At 36.5% G+C, this 16,226-nt stretch overlaps 1 long non-coding RNA gene across 1 annotated transcript; it reads right to left on the bottom strand.

Annotated features, from left to right (window-relative positions):
* Positions 1-14,371: 14,371 nt before the first annotated feature.
* On the bottom strand, positions 14,372-16,226 carry LOC136280612 (uncharacterized). The gene is made up of 2 exons (XR_010717414.1): positions 16,068-16,226; positions 14,372-14,535 (listed from the first exon to the last, which is right to left on the bottom strand). It is a non-coding gene; the product is annotated as an uncharacterized lncRNA (long non-coding RNA).

The following is a 16,226-nucleotide window of genomic DNA, read 5'->3' as shown; positions in this document are numbered from 1 at the left end:
CACTGAATTTTGCTAGTATTAAGAAATATTAAAATGGAATTTTAATAGTAAATCAGTTTTTGGAAATTTCGATATGAAAAATGCAAAGATTTCAATATGAGAATGTCTGGAAAATCGTTAATTCTGTAAATTAAAGATTGATACAATTTGGGTACATAACACTTTTTTTTGGTCAAATTGCTGTCAATCCTGGTGCTCAACTCACAATGAGTCATGGAGCTTCTTTTAGACATGGTGTGCAGCGGTATTGGCAAACACTACAAATGCAGAATCGGGTATATTCTTGATACTATTTTGGAAAAGGTGAATAACACTCGAAAGAAGTTGATACTGAAGACATTAAGTCAAAGTTTCTAAAAATCAAATGCAACTATTTCTCTCCAATTTTTAAATAAGGACTTACTTTTAGTAACATCTCATGATTTTTTTGTTCTTTATAAAATAAAAGTTCCTCAAATTTTGCGATAAAAGTTTTCACAAATTACATTGCTATACCTTGGGACTCGAGCTGCTTATGCCATTGTAAATTTCAATACCAAATGAAGAATTTACAATGAGTCATGAAGTTCTTTTTGTTCATGTATGATCAGGATCCTTTGAGAGACTTTAAGCATGAATTGGCTTGTTCTGCTGCCTGACTATTTAAGGTGTCCCACTGAGGATAACAGGAGAGGTTGTAGGCCTCAGAGCAACCTGAAAAAGAAAAAAAAAACATGTTTGATTGCTTTGTATTGGTATTGACAAAGTTAAGATTAAAACATTACGTCAAATGTGCTTCAATAAATGTGTGTATTGTGCCATTAGGTTAGTAGGAGGGGATAGACCTGAGAGCATAGCTAAATGAACACCGAAGATTAAAGATGGCCAAACCGCAAATATGATCCCACCAATGCAATCAATTCACAAAGAACTGAGAGTTCTCGAAAAAGACAAGATCCCAATTTAAACAATATGAATGCAAATTGCAAGCATTGTCCCCTGGTGAAAAACCTCACAGGATCTTTAAAGATCTTCAAGGATTGACAAAGACCTGCCAAAGATCCTTAAGGACAAGGATCTTTAAAAGATCTTTAAAGGATCTGTAAAAGATCCTCAAAGATCTTTGTAAGCAAAAACGTTTGTTAAGATCCTCAAGGATTTGATAAAGATCCTCAAAGGATATTACAAAGATCCTCATAAGGATCCTCGCAAAGTTCTTTTCAAGGATCCTTAAAGATCCTCAAGGATTTAGCAAGGATCTTTCAAAGACCCTCAAAAGATCCTTTCAAGGATCCTTTCAAGATCTTTGTAAGGATCCTTAAGGATTTAATCAGGATCTTGCAAGGATCCTAGTCAAGATCTTTGCAGGATCTTTCTGAGGATCTTTCAAGATCCTCAAGGATTTAATGAGGATCTTTTAAAGACCTTCCAAAGATCCTTTCAAGGATCCCATTAAGATCTTTGCAAGGATCCTTGATTTGATCAGGATCTTACAAGGATCCTACTCAAGATCTTTGCAAGATCTTTTCAAGGATCCTTCAAGATCCTCAAGGATTTAATGAGGATCTTTTAAAGACCTACAAAAGATCCTTTCAAGGATCCTGTAAAGATCTTTGCCAGGATCCTTAGGAATTTGATCAGGATCTTACAAGGATCCTTAAGTCAAGATCTTTGCAGGATCTTTTCAAGGATCCTTCAGGATCCTCAAGGATTTAATGAGGATCTTTTAAAGACCTTCAAAAGAACCTTCTAGGGATCCTGCTAAGATCTTTGCTAAGATCCTTAAGAATTTGAGTAGGAGTTACAAGGATCCTAGTCAAGATCTTTGCATGATCTGGTCTACAATCCTTCAAGATCCTCAAGGAATTGAAAAGGATCTTCCAAATATCTTTAAAAGATTCATTTCATGATTTTGTACAGCTCTTTGTAAGGATCCTTTTTGAATTTGATGTGGATCTCAAAGGCAACTTTGTCAAGATCTCTACCACATCTCTGCATTATGAATTAGGTTCCTTTGAAATCCTCAAGTAATTTCAAACATAACAAAATTGTAAATTGAGGGCTCACTGTTTTATAATTTAAACACAACAAGGAATTTTCGCAGAAAATTATTGTGCAATGAGTGTAATGAAGGTTACCGCATAGGAACGCCATGCTCGAGGCTTTCGGGAAACTTTGTGACTACTTACATGACAACAAATAGGGTTTTGCATTATGGGATAGGAATTTATACGCGCCGAGATTTTTAACGGTCGCATAAAAACATAAGAAGCTCGTTGTTACGGCAAATATCATCGACAATGGTCGAAACTAAAGGGAAAATGTACACAGAAATAAAAGTAAAGGAAAGGCGTTTTCTGGAGTTCAGAAACAAGCGAAAAGAGAGACAGAAACAACCGAAATCGTCAATCAAACTCCAAGCAGGTCTCGTGATTGCTCTGACTCTGGGGCTGAATGAAAAGAATTCATTGGTACTTCTGGAAAGAAAATGAAGATGCAATCCTCGCCTAATTATTCTTACTCTGAGCTCTTGGAGAGTGAGGATGCAAATGTTGTGTTACAGGGACAAGGATACAGGCTTATCGCTCTAGAGAGATTCTCCTCGACGCTCACTGAAGGACATGTTTCTGAAGAAGGTGTGAATTTACTTGGTTCTGTGTAACCAACTTAAAAAGCTCTTTTAGAGGTTGTCATATGAATTCCCGAAAACACTTATTTTGTACTTCAGGATGTATTAGTTCAATTAATCTGAAGTTTTCAGGGCTGTATCCTCTTACTGAGTTGAGTTGGATAAGCTGACAGTTTCTCTATAAGCTGAATTTTAAGTAAGATATTGTGGAATAACTCACCTAATAATCTCGGTGAACTTTGAACGGGCACTGTGCCCATAATATAAACGACTCCAAAAGTTCCGCAGCTCATCCAAAAGAACGACCCTAGTACTTTGTTTTGACACTAAAAACACCTGATTTCATGCAATCTTTGTGCAGTTATCTTTTCTCAAGTATACCTAGGTTTTTCACACCATGTGGTGGACAAATTGATCTGATGTCAAATAACAAATTAGTTTAGGGCAACATATTAGTTATATTCAGTATGTGTGATTCCTAAGCTTTCCTTTGGTATATAGGTTAATATGGTTCAGAAATATAGTCATTGAAGTACTCTTGTTTGCCTTTTTTTCATGTTTACCCCCTCTGTAAGAGTAGTCTGAGTCTGGTCATAGTCTAGTCCTAGACAAGTTTAACACATATATTTTGGTCTTCTTATCTTTGAGCTGGACTGTTGCCAGATTTTTTGGAAAATGAAAATCTTAGTACTAACCTAAAGTCTGAACAGAAATAGTGTAGAAGTAGTCCTACTAGAAGAGGATGGGTAATTCTCGTTTAGCAATAAAAAAAAGTTTTATCTTCATTTTTTTATGTTTGGTTCAATTTTTCTTTTTAACTTAGTATGAGGATTTAAGTATGCTTATTTTCTTCTCAAAATTTCGAAGGTTCTATAACATTCTTGCTAAGATCTTCAAAAGATCTTTCAATTTATTGCCAAGATCTTTAAGGGTCTTTTATTTTCTTTCCAAGATCTTTAAGGATCTTCAAAATTTTCAAAAAGATCCTTGAAGATCTTGGCAAGAAAATGAGAGATCCACAAAGATCTTAACAAGAATTTGGAAGATCCTCAAAGAATTTTCAAAGATCTTTAAAGGATCTTCAAAGTTCATGTAAAGATCTTTGAAGATCCAGACAAGAACTTCAAGGATCTTGACAGGAAAATGAAAGATCCCTAAAGATCTTGTCAAGAAAGTCAAAGATCCTCAAAGATCTTGGCAAGAAAATGAAAGATCCTTGAAGATCTTGGCAAGAAAATGAAAGATCCTTGAAGATCTTGGCAAGAAAATGAAAGATCCTTGAAGATCTTGGCAAGAAAATGAAAGATCCTTGAAGATCTTGGCAAGAAAATGAAGGATCCTTGAAGATCTTAACAAGAATTTTGAAGATCCTCATGAAGATCCTCAAGAGGATCCTCAAAGGTCCTCATGAAGATCTTGTAAGATCCTTAAAGATCCTTGAAACATTTTCACCAGGGTCATAGACAATCAGGTGGGGACCTGTCAAAAAAAAAGGCAGAAAGATTGTAATGAACCTAAATTTATAGCAACACTGCATACATTGAGTGCCTGAAAGCATATTGTGAAAGAACATGTAATGAAGGCTGAAGAGATGGTGTAACTGGGTTACATTTCTAGTCAATAGAAATCAACAACCTCTATTTATACAGGTCGTTATGCCATTTAGCCAGTAAATTGTAAGAAAAATTTGGATTTAGTCAGTAAACAGCAAAAAAACCAAAACAAAACAAAACAGGTTAGTCAGTTAGTTTGTGCGATTCTTTGACTTGACAGCAGCCTATGTTATCCTTTTGCAAACTAAGCATTACAAACAGTTTTGGTCTTTCAAGGAAATGACATTTGTTGAGAAAAACCTAAACCTGATAACTAAAATCACTAGTAGAGCATAAACCTGGAGCTTGACAGGATAATCTGGAATATACAAAGGGTAACAATAGCTAGTTGGGGGTCAGAGTGAGCTGAAATTTACATTTTATAGATCGGAAGTAATGCTGTTCATCATAGAAATTAATACAAATATTAATACAAACTCATAACATTATTGTACTGTGTTTACAATGCACTAAGAAAACTCCAAGAAGTAAGGATGGGTGTCGAGTACTCCTCTTTGTGCAGGTGTTTGGAGTTGTGTCATCCAAGCAATAGTCATGACGACCTCTTACCACAGGCAGGCAAGGATAGTATTCTGCATCATTTGTGTGGTGTACATCCAGTTGCACAGCATCTGGTATTGATCCATTTCTGCTGAAAGGAGACTTTGCTTTTTCCAACAGATCAACAATAAATGCAGTCAGGTTATCAGAAGCTGATCTCCCTCACAATGCTAACTATGTCAAACAGGAGTGGAGAAGTTTGCTGGAGTAGAGGCATGTCTTCAGGACACTGCTTGACTAGTTCACTGCCAATGAGTCTGCAGTAAAATGTTTCCAAGGAGTCCAATTGGGGGAGAAGTGCACACACCGGGGAAGCTTTTTCTAATGCAATGAAACGTCCAGCAATAGGTGTTGGAAAAGAGACATCAGATCCATAGAATGAAATGCACCAGGAAAGAAAACTACCTAAGGCAGGTGCACAACGCTGCAACTCTAGGTGTAAAGAGGTCATTACTGTGTCTGTAATGTAACCTTGCTAACATTATGGCCTACTTGATTCACCATCTACCTGACATGTTTTTCAGCAGGTAAACCCTGTCACAAATACAAAATATTAAATAATTAGCCTACATGCAGATCTCTTCAAATAAGGCAAATAAAGACAGGTGGAATGTAGGAGGAACTGGAGCTGGTCTTAGTCTGGTCTCAACCCCTCAACTGATCCAGAAAAAGAAAACCTACTTCCAAGGTCTTTGCAGGGTCAATGAGACACACAAGCTTCACCACCACGACAAGGTGCCAGCCCAAGGTGAAGGATTAAAAATATTTAAAATTATAATATTAATCAGTAATCAAACTGAATCAAGTCATAGTCTTCACATTGCCAGCAAGATTAATATACTAAATCATGCTCACACTCTAAAATATAACTCCTTGAATTATACTGGGAACCAAACATTAAAAAAAAAATCATAAGCATAAATAGCAACTTATCTTCCTGTTTCTCGCAGTTCAGTGGATGGACTCAGTGATGAATAACTAGACTTCACAGAAGTACAAAGCTCAGAAAGGATAGTGCTGTAGCATCACAAATGACAGTGTCCAGACTGTTATCTTTGCCACAGATGGCACTACAAAAACCTTCTTCATAGTTTATGTCAAGAAGGTCCAAGACACTGTACCAAGCAAAACGCCAGTGGTGGTATGATAGCAACCTCTTGAAGTCCAATACATCTGCATCAGCCATGATCTCTTGCCAGACACTATATTATGTAAATAGAGTGCACCTAAAAAAAGAGAACATAATTTAAATATAGCTTTTTGAAAGGCAATTGAATGACATACCTATACAATTTTATATCATTCTTAATACAATGATTTTCAGTTAAAGTCACAGGCAAAACTTCAGAGATACAACAATTCAGATGATGGTCAATGATGATGTCAATGTCAATGAAAATCTTCATTCACTTGGATGTTTATTTGGACCCAATTCATTGACCAGCTCCCAGTTGGCTTGTTAGCTCAATTGGTAGAGCGCTGCACCGGTATCGCAGAGGTCATGGGTTCAAATCCCGTACGGGCCTGAATTTTTTTCAGGTCCTATTTACAACTACTAGTTTCAGTAGTGTTCTTAGCTGCGAGGATCCCTTAATTTCATCTATAAATGTAAGTTATATTATTATTGTAAATTGGAAGTTTAACCACAGACAAGTAGTTTGGTCCATGGACAACAACTGGAAGGTAAATGTTGTTATTTTGATGCATTGTTAACTTCACCTCCAAATTTAAAAGCTGTAGTTTTAGAATTTAAAACATAAGATTACAAATACAAAGGCAGTAATAATTATGCAACAAAGAGGAGAACATTTCTGATTTCTGGTTGCCATCCATGGCCAAAAAATATCTGTGCTAGAGCTATACCAAAACCTTGTGTTGGTTTTTAGCAGTCCATCTGTATTCACTTTGAGCTGAGGCAAAATAATAACAATAATTTATTTGGCTTGTTGTGAGTACAATACCTGAACAGACTGTGAAAGCTAGTGTCAACCTGTGCTTATGGTGCTCTGTGTGACCAACTGATTCGAGACAGACTGGTCATTGGAATCAAAAGCCATGAAGTCAGAAAACGACTACTCCATGAGAAAGGTCTCACTCTCAATGCAGCTTTAGACATAATTAGAGCTGCAGAAACAGCCAGCGATTCACTGAAAAAGACTGATGAAAAAATAGAAACTTCAGTACACGCTGTCAAGTACAAAGGAAAGAAACCAGATTTTACACAACAAGTAGAAATGGTGAAACAATGTAAATATTGTGGAACAAACCACAATTTGCGCCAGTTTCCGGCTTATGGGAAAAAATGCAGCAAGTTTAACATGAAGAACCATTTTGCTAAGATGTGCAGAACTTGAGATCAAGAATCTCAAAGAGAACACAGAAACCTGTGAAAAGCGTTTCCAAGAAATCTACGAGGAGTATTCATCGAATTGAAGATGATGAAGTTTACTGCATGTATTCAGTCATTGAAAGTAGCTGATCTAAATACATGATTCAACCTTAGCTGAGAAGTGGACAGACAAGTAATTGGATTGAGGTGACCATGAAGATTGATAGTGGATCAGAGGCTAATTGCTTGAGAATGCAAGATTTTATAAAGATTCAAAACCGATCAGACTTGATGAAAATTTGTGCCATTTTGAAAGCGTACGATGGAGAACGTGTGTTTCCTGAAGGTGAAGTCTACCTTGACATCCAGATTGGAGGAAAAATAACCAGAGCAAAATTCTCAGTGATTGATGATGCTCCAATAATTTCTGTTGGTTCATCAACTTTTGCTATGTGGCCTTTCTGCTCCATTTCATGAAGTTTATTCTTGAGATCGTCTCTCAGTGCGACGGGTACGGTTCTAGGCGCATCTTGTTTCGGTACTGCTCCTTCTGTCAGTTCAATCTTGTAATTTCCAATGTACCCTAGCCCAGTGAATACATTGTTGTGTTCTCGTAAAATAGCATCCTTGGTCAATTATTTAGAAATAAATAATAACACTGTAAATATTTAAACTGCTGTGAAATTTACATTCTTATATATAGTAAGAGATCTGTATGTCTGTCGAGTTAGAAATATCTTGGTTCCTACAGACATCAGTTTTCCTTGACTTTTTTAAACATGCCAACTTCTTATGAATCAACAGAATTAACAGATGCAAAACTAAGTCTTACCAGCAAAGCATCTAAAATTGGTCTAGGTTGCAACGCCTGATGAGAAGGATTTTCGAAATCATTTTGACCAGTCGAGATGGTGACCATACTATTTTAATCATATTTCTTCTTTGATCCCCTACGTTTAATCTTCTTTGGCACAAACTGGCAAAAATTGCACCGGCTTCTTCTTTTATTCCTCTCGTTTAATCCATTTTCGCGAACGGCGGGAAATATTCGAAAAAGTAGTGTGCTGTTATTATCCGCTATTTGTGGAACGCGGCTACATGGGCGTGTATGTGTCATGAAGTGTATCAACAGCTGGTGGTTATTTTCGTAGTTACGAGCAGAATCTGTGCTACAGAATACCTCTGCTGACACAACCGTGTTCCATATCTGTTTATATAATAAGCTCAGTTATGCACGCATTCTGATTGGTTCTCACTTATGATTTATTGAAGGACAGACGTATAGATGACGTCATCATTAAAACTTTTTTTAATTCTTTATTATATAAAACAAATAGATTCCAAGTTGCCGTGCGCCTGTTCACTGATAGATCACAGAGGACATCAAAATGTGGAAAGAACATCAGTGACACACTTGGCTGCGCCTCGTGTGCCACTTTCTTTTTCTTACCACATTTTGACATCATCTGTGATCTATTACTGAACAGACGCACGGCAACTTGGAATCTATTTGTTAATCTGTTCCACGACACAGCGGCAAAATGAGTGCACATGCTTGAAACGCGTGCGAAAATTCACGCGCGAAAAGGAATGGGAATGACAATGTTTCCATAGTAACACTATATCGACGATATGGCGGCATTTTTAAAATTAATATTGTTTGTTTTTATTTCCCTGGGATAAGCCCTAGCCTAAACAGATAAGGTTCCCACTTTCAAGAAAGTTTCTTTCGAACCTGCTCTGTGACATATCTTTTCCAACAAAAAATTATTCAGGGCACATGTGTGAATTTTAGTATCGAAGTGGAGCGGTCGTAACATGGCAATGAACTTCGTAGCCCTTGTTATTGTTATAGCACTTGTTTTTATTGCCTATGGCAAACCACCCGGCAAAAAGGTTTGTTGTTTGAGAGAAAAAACATTCCATAGCTCTTCTTGTTGAGGAAGCACAATTGCCTTCAACACTGAAATAACTCAAGTGGTGGAGGTGGAACCAGGAAATGTTGTATATATTAATGGACATGTAATTATCAGCAATTCGAAAAAGGAGCAACATCTGAGCATGCCTACTACCTTCACATTCTTCCACTCTGAGTGATACACCTATTCCCATGAGACTGTCCAAACTATTTGACAAGGTTGGAGAAAGTGAGGCTTGTTATCAACCAGGGACACTGTGATGCACAAGTTGTTGGAGAAATGCCAACAAAACATTTGCCATGAGGACCACTTTACTTTAGATAGTTATATTCAAAGGCTTTCATTTCCTGCTGGATATTCTGGGTTTACATACTTCACCCATTTACATAATAAACAATAAAGCAAATGATCACCTTGTTTCCATGAGAAGATCAATAACTTAAACAAAAAACATTCATGTAAAATGGAGATGGAGTGCCATGCCAAATTCAGTAGGAGTGCTAAGCAGATTTGACCGATGGTTGATGTGATTAACAAGCTATGGCAGTTAAATGTATGCTGCGAAACTTACTGCTCTACCAGTTTTCAATAGCTCATCAGAGAGAGTCAGGAAATTGGTGCACAGACCAGTACATCCAATTTCTCAACATTAATCATGGTGGGGTACCTTACTTATGCCTGGATATAATCTAAGAAAGGTAACCAATCCAACATATTGTCAATAGTCATAGTTATGCTGTGATTGCACCTGCAGGGTTAAACATCTTCATGACAACATCAATCAGGTAATATCATACCGATAAAGGTTCTACACTGTGTTCATATTTTACAAGTAAACACATGTTCATTGTTGAAAATATTTCAGAGTGGTCAAATACATTATTATTGCTGATATTAAGAGATTCTTGCAGCTAAGGACACTACTGAAACAAGTAGTTGATAAAAGGACCTGAAAAAAATTCAGGCCCATACCGAATTTGAACCCATGACCTCTGCGGTACCGGTGCAGCACTCTACCAACTGAGCTAACAAGCCAACAGGGAGCTGGTCAATGTGTTGGGTCCAAATAAACCATCCAAGTAATGAATGATGATTTTAGATATATGAAATTCATATATTTGCACTGTGGTGAAGAGTTGATATTAAGAGATCCTTGCCGCTAAGAACACTACTGAAACGAGTAGTTAATAATAGGACCTGAAAAAATTCAGGTCCAAATAAACCATCCAAGTAATGAATGATGATTTTAGATATATGAAATTCATATATTTGCATTCCAGTGAAGAGATGATATTAAGAGATCCTCACAGCTAAGAACACTGCTGAAACGAGTAGTTGATAATAGGACCTGAAAATACCTAAATTTTTTTTCAAATTAAAATGTACCTGCCTAAAGTTTTGCCATTATAGGAATAAAATATTATTATATTTTACATAGTTTACAAAATTTTCATGTCAGCTTTATTCTGACAGTGTCAGCAGTCACTGGTACAAAAAAACCTTTGTTCTTGAGTATGATAACAGGAATAACATGCAATTTCCCTCAGATCCCAGAAAAAGTCACATCTCCAGAAATAAGCAGAAATGTTCCTTGGTATTCGTGGGGTCAACCAGGTCTACACAGACTGCAGGGAGAGTCTTGGGCTTTAGCAGTGGAATATGTATGAATGACATGTTTAAACAGCAGCAGGCAAAACAACCATGAGAAAGTTGTGGACAAAACTGTGCTGAAAGCCTGCAGGATAAAGCAGAACAAATACAATGAACAATAAACATAAAAACTTTTGTAAAAACATAAGCAATCAGTGAAATGGATATTAATTTTTTTCCGGACCAAAAAACTTGTTATCCATCTCATTGATGATTTTCATGTTATGAATGTTCTTACTAAACCAACTGGTAAAGCTAATATGGCAATTCATATGGCATCAAGTCTCCCAGTCATAACAGTTGCCCATCCAGAGCAATGATCCTTTTCTAACAAGAGTAAATGAGCAAGGTGATTCCTCCAATAAAGGTATAATAGAGCATGATACAAGTAGCAACATTGCAGACGGCCACAATAGTCATGAACAGCCCAAAAGTCAGCCAGCAATATGGTATCCAGTCAAGTCGCCAACTGTTCAACTTGCCAACGCCAACTCACCGACATGTAAAATTGAGTAGAGACGTCAGCAAGTTGGTCTTCAATCCAGTACAACTTATTAGAAGATAGACATATAGAAAAGTAAAAGATATTTAGTGAAAAAACAATTTTGTTTTCTTCCAACAAAGTTTATTTATAAGGATTTCATGGCAAATAAAGCAAGGTAAACATTTTCAATGAATATAAAAGTTTCAGATGCAAACGAGTTGTGTGACAATACTGTAAAGACTCATCATGTCAGTCAATTAGATTATTTTAAGAAAACTTAAAAAAAATTGGCTTCCTAGGCAAGATCTTTAGTAAAAAAACAATTCTTATTATTTCCAACAAAGTTTATAAGGATCTCAAGGCAAAGAAAGCAAGGTAAACATCGCCAATGACCGAAAAAGCTTTAGACACAAACAAGTTATTGTGTGACAACAACACTGTAAAGACTCATCATGTCAATCAGTCAGGAGCTGGAAGAACAAAGAACAAACTCTGTTAGAAAATTTTCCAGTTGGATCATATCAGTATCATTCCCAAAAGTGTAAAACAATGTTCCATTTGTTCTTAGAAAAACTTCATCCATGCTGGAATCACAACTCGCTCCTCGAAAGCGCCAAATCCACTGAGCATGTGCACTCATTTTGCCGCTGTCCTATTCCACCTGTTCCGCCAAGCATACACGCTCATTTTGCCGCCATGCCTAGCTGTTGATTCCAAGGTCAAGGTCAAGGTCATGTTAGCTCAAAATTCATTGGTGATGTTTACCTTGCTTTATTCACCATGACATCCTCATAAACTTTGTTGGAAGAAAACAGAACTGTTTTTTTACTAAATATCTTTTACTTTTCTGTATGTTTAACTTCTAATAAGTTGTACTGGATTGAAGACCAACTTGCTGACGTCTCTACTTGATTTTATACGTCGGCAAGTTGGTTTTGGCAAGTTGAACCATCAGCGACTTGACCGTAATTCAGCAATACATGCTTTTAGGTATTCAAACTTATACAAGTCCCATGATGGTGGAAATATGATAACTAGAAATCTGGAACAGTTTATTATACCACAACCAAGTGTTCCACACAGGACAACTCAAGAAAGAGGACATAGTACAGAAAGGCCTGCTTCTGTTGCAAATTCACACCAAAACCACTTTTCAACTGTGGGTAACCTAGTCACTAAAGATCTCAAGGTTTTCACCTTATCTGCCCTTACCTTTTACAATCATGCAACCAATCTTGACAACAAACACCATCAGTAGCTCAACAACAGTTTTCTAACTTAAGTGTACCACCAAAATCCACTTCAACATATGTTTCATCTTCAGCTACACAATCAGTCACATTCTGGGAACTGCCAGCCTTCCTATCTCAGTCAACAATTGAGGGTCATCACGGCAGGAATGCTTGTACAGTTATTTCTTTGTTGTTAGCATACTTAACAAACAAATCCTTCCTTCAACCGAAAAACCACCAACCACTGACTCCAAGATAAATGTTATTGCATCTTTTACGTTTAAGTTATGTTAGGGAAGCTATCGGGTGGTATTGCTTGGTACACTGTTACATTTAGCCTATGTCGATCAAAAGAACGTTCACATAAGCAAAACGACTGAGAGATTGAAGAATAGTTTCGATTGTAAAACAGCTTTTACTACCACAAGAGGTTACATCGAAAAGCTTTTCAAGTTTAAAGCTTGTACTGAACAAATACCGATGATGAAATGCGTTCTGTAAATAATGTAAAATTGGTGAGTGGAACGCAAACACGCAACGAGCTGTCTGGATAAATTTAAATCAGCCTTTGTTGAACTATGTCTGAAATAATTCTACTTACCCTTCAGACTTTTCCAAAAGAACAAACTCCGTTAAAAAATTTTCCGGTCGAATCACATCAATATCAGTCCCAAAAGAGCAAAACAATGTTCTATTCGTTCTTCGACAAACTTCATCCACGCTGGAATCACAACTCGCTCCTCGAAAGCGCCAAATCCACCGAGAAAGCGCACTCATTTTTCCGCTGTCCTACTCCGCCTGTTCCGCCGAGCATACGCACTCATTTTGTACCGCCGGTAGAAATTTGTTTTGGTATCACTTTCTGGACCGAAAGGGTCAGCATTAGATTCCATCCACCAAAACCACCTCGGTCGAGAGGGACTGAGATGGAATATTTAATAACTTGCAAAACATAACCGAAGATTCTCGGAAATCCGCAAGTGATGTAGCCGAACATTCGAAGCTGTAAATCCCATGATTCTTGAGGAACAAACAGAAACAGCATAGCGAGAATTTTAAGTCGCGAACCATTGCTTGATGGTAGACATGCAGATAATTTAGGATACGTCAATTCTGTTGATGGGGCGCATAAACTTATTGCGGAATTTGAAACAGGATTGACGACGAAGTTTTCTTTCTCTAAAGCTCTCAAAGGTTTCGGGAACACCGGTGTATATATATATATTGATGTAGCTCTTTGGCATTACAAAGCTTTGCTATCGCTATTGTGCATTCTCACTAGTTTATCTAGTTCAAGTCCTCTGGCATGGCTTGGATGATACCACAATTGTGGAATCATTCGGGTTAACTTAATGCTTACACCTCCTTCCTCGGACTGAAGTCACAAAATACTCGGGGAAGATGCACGAGATATTTAAGGAGCAAAAATTCGTTTTTTACTGGTGTGCCTTTCCTAATTTTGGGAAGGAAAGTGTTCAATTGCCAGCACGGCATAGATAGAACAGCTGGAGAGAAAAGGAAACGAAAATATGCAGAAGAAGTACTGTATATAATAATTTCTTTTTATCCTCAACCTTTGTGTTAATGTCAACTATGGCTTGCTAATTCGAAAGGTCAAATACATGAATGGGTCATATGACATTGATCTCAGAATACTTTTATGACCAACGTGATAACAGTTCAATCTTGGCTAAATTGAAGATGGTTAGAAGTTAACAATTATAAGAACTTTTCACTAACATATGCTGCTGACAAAGGAGAAAATATATGCAATTCTGCATTTTTTGCTTTCTATCAAGCAATCATATATTGGCTCCTTATCACACTATGACACTTCCGTTTTGTCGTATTCCAAAAAATAACTTGAGAAATACACTGTCACTCATCTTACACTGTTATATTTACCTATTACAGAAGGCTGGAAACAAATATTTTGTTTTCAAGAAAATAAGATATCTTGTCCAAGACACAAGGAAGTTTGACTGCAAAACACAGATAAAAATGCAAGAAATTTTATTTCTTTCAGAGAACAAGGTAGTTCTACTCATGTATAAACAGAACAAATCTGGTTTAATAAATCAGTTATGCGGCATGACTCCTTTTCTTCCATCCCCACTCAAAACAAGCAAACACACTTATAGACTGAGGTTCCAGTCTGGTCTGCAAATGAAAAGGAGGAAGGTGATCACTGCAAAATTAAGCATTAGGGTTCTTATTTATAACATATTGATTATTGTATACTGATATCAAGAAATCAAGGTTGCAAGTAGCAGCCAGCTGAGTTATAGTTTGAGTTTTATCAAGTCCATCACTTTGTTAAATTTAGAGTAACCTTGTCTTGAGAGAGGGAAATTGAGGAGCTGTAATATACTTATCATCAATTAGGGACCACAAAGAAAAATTTATTTATAGAGACTTTTGAAGGAGAGGGGTAAGACTTGTGACAAGCTGGCAGACATATACTAGATAAACTTTACTGCTAAATGGGTTACAATATAAAGTGCTCAGTATTTGGATCAGCTATGGCTCAACTTAAACTTTGCTTTAGCTTCAAGTTTAATCCTTTGTGGTTTCCTTTCTCTGTGTTTATTTTTCAAGTTATGTTACACAAAAGAACACAAAAATGACAAGGAATGCTTTTGAATATTAAGAGGCTGGAATAAGCAAGAAACCAAAACTGAATTTTAAACAGTACAAAGTTAATTTGATCTTCCAATGTTATTTAATTTTAACCATTTATAGAATTTGCTATTTAAATTTATCCCCTCCATTTTTCTGGGTATTGTGAGCTAAAACAAACAATTATCACAAAATGCATGGTATACAATGGTTTGATTCACCAATGTGGCAAAGGCCTTTCACTGTCTATCCATAAAAAGGGAAATAGTTTGTAAACTGTAAGACATTCTGCATGTTGAGTGTATACTTATTCATCCATGTGAAATTAAAGGTTACTTGAAATAAATGTGAAAGATTTATAGGATTTTCAGACCCCTGATAACAATTACTAATGTGCTGATTTGTTGTACTTAAAGGTTATGATTTTAGCGGAAATAGTGGAAGAAATTTCTGGACCTGGAATTTTGTTGCAAATGTTTGTTTAAATCAGTTTAAGTCAGTTAAAAACTCTCCTGTTTCAAGATTACATGATTACCACACCAGAACCTTTTGTATTCTATATTATGCACCATGTTATGATTATGGTTTCAATAATAAAAGGTGCTGACTCAAGAACTTTCCAAAATATCTCTACATACAAAGAAATAGATTGTGGTTATGTACTCCAAATAGCAGGTCACATCAGTCTTCTGTAAGGAAGTAGCAGAAATTTCTGTGGTGGTTTTGGTGGATGGAGAGAAACATCCACCAAAACCACTTTATTCTATGTGTTAAGAGTTATGATAATCATTATGAACGTCAGCAATTGTGCACCATAAAAAATAATTAGCCAGAGCACTAACTGCTAATTAGTGGTATAAATCTTTTGTCTCCCTGAACATCTAACAATGGCTATAGATAAAATTTAAAAAATATATTGTTGATGGTTTTGGTCAAAGTTTTGGTGGATGTTCCCTAATGACATCCACCCAAACTACGTAACATCTAAGCACCTTTTAAATACGTGAAATATCTGCATAAAATTGCGTAAAATGTTTTATAATACTACAATCGAACAATAAATTAAAACTTACCATTTCTTTAGTAAAAAGTTTTGACGCAATTTCCTAAACAAATAATACACTTGGGTCATCGGGATAAGTCGGCATGTTGTCGTAGCTTCGTAATTTTTTTCCATCATTCCATCTCAGTCCCTCTCGACCAAGGTGGTTTTGGTGGATGGAATCTAATGC

This window comes from Pocillopora verrucosa, chromosome 4 (genome assembly GCF_036669915.1).
Source record: "Pocillopora verrucosa isolate sample1 chromosome 4, ASM3666991v2, whole genome shotgun sequence".
NCBI classification, from domain to species: domain Eukaryota; kingdom Metazoa; phylum Cnidaria; class Anthozoa; order Scleractinia; family Pocilloporidae; genus Pocillopora; species Pocillopora verrucosa.
The sequence above is the reverse complement of the archived record's forward strand: the minus strand, read 5'-3'. Positions and strand labels throughout refer to the sequence as shown.